The 4843-nt window shown below is 34.9% G+C and overlaps 1 non-coding gene across 1 annotated transcript; it reads left to right on the forward strand.

Annotated features, from left to right (window-relative positions):
• Positions 1–699: 699 nt before the first annotated feature.
• Positions 700–803, forward strand: LOC144457232 (U6 spliceosomal RNA). Its single transcript, XR_013486559.1, has one exon. It is a non-coding gene; the product is annotated as a U6 spliceosomal RNA (small nuclear RNA).
• The last annotated feature ends 4040 nt before the right edge of the window (positions 804–4843 follow it).

The following is a 4843-nucleotide window of genomic DNA, read 5'->3' on the forward strand; positions in this document are numbered from 1 at the left end:
AACTCAAATTATCAGTATCAAGTATAAAAGGAATGTGTGACCAATAAAGATGAAATTTAAGTAATTTTAAGGCCTATTTTTCCCAACTCTATGCTAGCAAAATTGACAATCTAAGTGAAATGGATGAATAGTTACAAAAAACCCATAAAATTTCCTAGATTTACAGAAGAGGAAATAAAATACTTTAATAACCCTATCTTAGAAAAAGAAATGAAAAACAAAAACCATAAATGAGCTCCCTAATGAAAAAAAAAATCCAGGACCAGATGGATTTACAAGCAAATTTTACCAAACATTTAAAGAACAATTAATTCCAATATCATATAAATTGCTTGAAAAAAATAGGTAAAGAACTAGTCCTACCAAATTCCTTCTGTGATGCAAATATGGTTTTAATACTTAAACCAGGGATATAAAAACAGAGAAAGAAAATGATACACCAATTTCCCTAATGGATATTGATGTAAAAGTATTAAATAAAATACTAGCAAGGACATTACAGTAATATATTACAAAGATCATACATTATGACCAGGCTGCATTTATACCAGAAATTCAGGACTTGTTCAATATTAGGAAAACTATAAATATAATTAACCATATCAATAACAAAACCAAAAAATCATATGATTATATCAATAGATACAAAAAAAAGTTTTTGACAAAACACAACACCCATTCCTATTAAAAAACACTAGGGTGCTTGCTTTGGCAGCACGTATACTAAAATTGGAACAATACAGAGATTAGTATGGCCCCTGTGCAAGGATGACACGCAAATTCTTGAAGGGTTCCATATTTTTCAAAACAAGAAGGGAAGAGAGAAAGAAACATTCTTGTACTTTTAGATACATTTAAATAACTTTTGTTTCTACTACGGATCAATTAAAAATAATTATTAAAAATGTTTTGAGGGGAAAAAAAGCACTAGGAAGCACAGGAATAAATGGAGCTTTTCTTATAATAAGCACTATCTAACTACAGCGTAGAGAAAGCATTATCTGTAATGGGGAGAAACTAGGAGTCTTTCCAATAAGATTAGTGGGAAGCGAAAATGTCCATTATCACATTATTATCCAATATTATAATAGAAATGCTAGGTCTAGCAATAAGACAAGAAAAAGAAATGGAAAGAATAAGCATAGGTAATAAGGAAACAAAATGGAATGTTGAGCATCAGTGAGGGACCAGCTGAAGCTTTGTGACTTGAATTTGTATTGGATAAAATTAGGTTTGTCTTTCTTCTTCCATGAATCCTTATGAGATAACCAAGCAAAGAGAAGAGGGTTCAGAACAGAATCTTGGGGTATATCCATCCTTGGAGGTTAGATATGGATGATGATGTAGTGAAGAAAACTCAGAAGGAACAGTCAGACTGGTAGGAAGATAGCTGAGAGAAAACAGTGTCTTGAAAATCCAGAGATAAGGGGCAGCTAGGTGGTGCAGTGGATAGAGCACCAGCCCTGAAGTCAGGAGGACCTGAGTTCAAATCCAGCCTCATACCAAATAGTTGACACTTACTAGCTGTGTGACCCTAGGCAATTGCCTAAAAAAAAAAAATTAAAATCCAGAGATGAAAATATTTCATGGGTATGTAGATTACTCTCATTCAAATTTCATAAAGATGAGAAAGTGGATAGACAGATTCATAGTTATTGCTGGCCTCTTGATTCCCTTTAAAATGGAAATAAGGTCTAAGATACCTGCCACATTTCTGGTATCTTCCCCTGTTTCCAGATACCTTGAGAATCTATCCTTCAAGGCCCTACAAAGCATTTCACCTCCAGGAGAGAGCTCTTCTCTTATCCTTGTCAGATCCATGATTAGCTATCTCATGAAGAATGTGTGGGTTCCCCCTAACAACTCCCTGTGACAAATATGCTCTGGCTTATGACTAAAGGACTTTCACTTTGGGAAGATGAAGTAATCCTTTTATTGGTCCCTCGGTCCCCAAGATGGTAATGATGGGATGCTCACAGGATGACAGGTAATTTTTAGAAGTGCCATTCTAATTTTTCCTGTTGTTTTCTCTCCTGTTGTTGGTTTTTGGTTTGCTTGTTCATTTTTGAAAGGTTATTTTAATCCTCTTTTGCAACTGGGATTGTTAGTGATATTTTTGAATTGAGTCGATTTTTAGCCTAGTTTTTATTGCTAACTGGCTGAAAGAAACTTACCTCATTCACTTTTCTTGCACCCTTTTATTTCAAATATGCAATTTTGAATACTTTAGTGCCTATTCACTGATAACTTTTTTTTTCATTTTGATGTTTAAATCTTGTTTTTAGTCTTTTCTTTTACCTATAGCTTTGTTTTGTTTACAATGGAATTTCTTTCCTCAACACCTCATTCTGGACTTCTTATTTTACTTTATTTCTCTCTATTTTGACCAGGCTATTATTTTAGCTTATTTTAAATGCATTTTCCAATTTTTGGTTTTCATTTTCTAGGCACAATATTTTTATGCTTTCTGGTTATCTAATTTTCATAGTTTTGATTTTAGGAAAATTCTATTTTTTCCAATTTTTTGTTCAATTTTGTTTTGGTTGTATTCTCAGTGTCGTAGGGACAATCCTTTTTTCCTCATTGTCATTCCATTGCTATATAAAATATTATTTACATAAAATGTTTTGTTTGATTCTATTCATTGATGTACTGTTAATGAGGTATCATGCTGAGATGGTTATGGGTGTGAACAAGCGTTTATTTACTGCGTGTTATTTGAATAGTTGTTTTGCCATTTTTTAGTACTTGAAAAAGTACTATTGATATTGTTTTGCATGATTTGAGTTTATTTCTGTTGTATTGATATCCATTTGTATATTTTCTTACTATATATTTGCAATGTATCAATAGCCTACAGCCTTGAATATTTTGCTAAGGATGTTTACTGCTCAAGTAAGTGATATTGTTTTTGTTGAATATTTTAGATATGGAACAATTTTTTAAAGAAATGGGAGACAAAGTTGTTGAAATATATTGTCATCATATAGATATTGAAATGCACAGAAGTCTGCTAATAGTAGGAGCAGATGCAGAGTAGGGATCAGTAAGGGAAAATTTTCATCATCCAAAAGTGAAAGTTTTTCAGTGCTGAGCTAGAGCACATGTCATCAGAAGGGGCAAGCACCAGGCGTGTATAACAATGGGTACACTAATCCAGTCCCCTACTATACTGGATCTAGTCTGGCTCTGCCATCCTTATTTCTTCAGTGTCAGTTTCACTTCCTCTTGCAAGACAGCAAGCACATTGATATCTGAGCCCAAATATGTCAACTGTTCTCAATGGAAAAATGAGTTTGTCATAACAGTCTTTGTAGATCTTTGACAATTCTTAGAGACAGTAAAGTTCAAGACATGCTCAAGAATGTAGTGGAATAAATAACAAGGTCATTAGAGTTAAAGAGTTTGAGGAACTGTGGTGTTGGTTTGTTAGGTGGGTCATCAAAATGAATAGAAATCACTGAGGGAAATAGCATTGGATAGAGTAGGGCAGGAGATAGAAGATAGAGACAGAAGCAGACAGCATGGCCTTCAGAAGAGAAAAGGTCATCAAAGGAGAGTAGTAGATGTATGACCTTTAAGTGGGAATGGAAAGCAAGAAGTGCCCACTGCTCCTTTTGGTTCCTGGGACAAGGGAGTGGGACACAGGATGTGATGTTCTCTCAAGAATATCAGTTAAAGTGACAGTTAAAGGAATATTTAGATAAAAAGTTCAAGGATTTAGGGGAATATGTTGGGAATAGAGATTGATTTTGCAGTCAAAGCAGGTCAAATAAGTTTTTCCCCCTAGCATCTTGATAAAGCCTCAGTTTCCCATATTATTCTAATCAAAACCAGATTAGAAGGATCCCTAGCATGGTCTATAGGAGGAATATTAGACCATGATTATGAAATCTCAGAATTGGAAGGCACCTCAGAAATTCCTTAGTCAAACCTGTAGCTGGTTAGGAACACCCTCCATAACAACACCCCAACAATGGTCACCTGGCATCTGTACAAGACATCTTGCCCCAAGTGTGGTCTCATAAATCAGGTTCAAATATTAATACTTAAATAGTATTATTGGTGGTTGGAATGGAGCCAATTGACTTAGGTTATTTAAGGAACAGGCTTCTTTCACAGGCTGGAGAAAACCCCAAGTACAAACAATCCTAATGCACAGGATTGGTAGGGGAGGGCAGTAGGAGACAAGAGTGAGGAAAAGAAAGTGGGATACTGCATTTGTTCTTAAGTTTTTTCATTCAATGACTGTTCTGAAAGCTATTGTTCCCTTTAATGATATTCCTTCTCCTGTGTGTGTGTGTGTGTCTCCCAGTAGCTAGGCAATGTTGATAATTATATTCCATTATTTATTTCTATCACCTTGTATATGGCAACTCACCTCTTTAGATATCAGGTTCTTCATGAGTAAAATGAAGATGCTAAGCTAGAAGATGCCTAGGATTCCTTATAGCTCTAACATTATAAGTAATTCTAAAATGGGAGAGGTAAGAAGCACCCAGTAGAGGTTTAATATTGCTTACTTTTTCCAAGAGCCTAGGCAAACAGATACCTTTATTAGGAAAAAAATAGCCTGCACCCCTCAGATTGGCAAAGCTGACCAAAAAAGGAAAATGACAAATGCTGGAGGGACTATGGAGAAATGATTACATTAATTCATGGAGCTGGGAACTGCTCCTACTATTCTGGAAAGCTATTTGGAATTATGACCCCAAAGCTACTAACTTGTACAATCCCTTTCTAACCCAAGTCATACCAACATCTATGTCTTTACTCCAAAGAGATCAAAGAAAGAGGAAATGGACACGTATGTACAAAAATATTTATAGTAGCTCTGTTTGTG

Source organism: Phascolarctos cinereus, unplaced genomic scaffold, assembly GCF_003287225.1.
Source record: "Phascolarctos cinereus isolate Bilbo 61053 unplaced genomic scaffold, phaCin_HiC Scaffold_4;HRSCAF=312, whole genome shotgun sequence".
NCBI classification, from domain to species: domain Eukaryota; kingdom Metazoa; phylum Chordata; class Mammalia; order Diprotodontia; family Phascolarctidae; genus Phascolarctos; species Phascolarctos cinereus.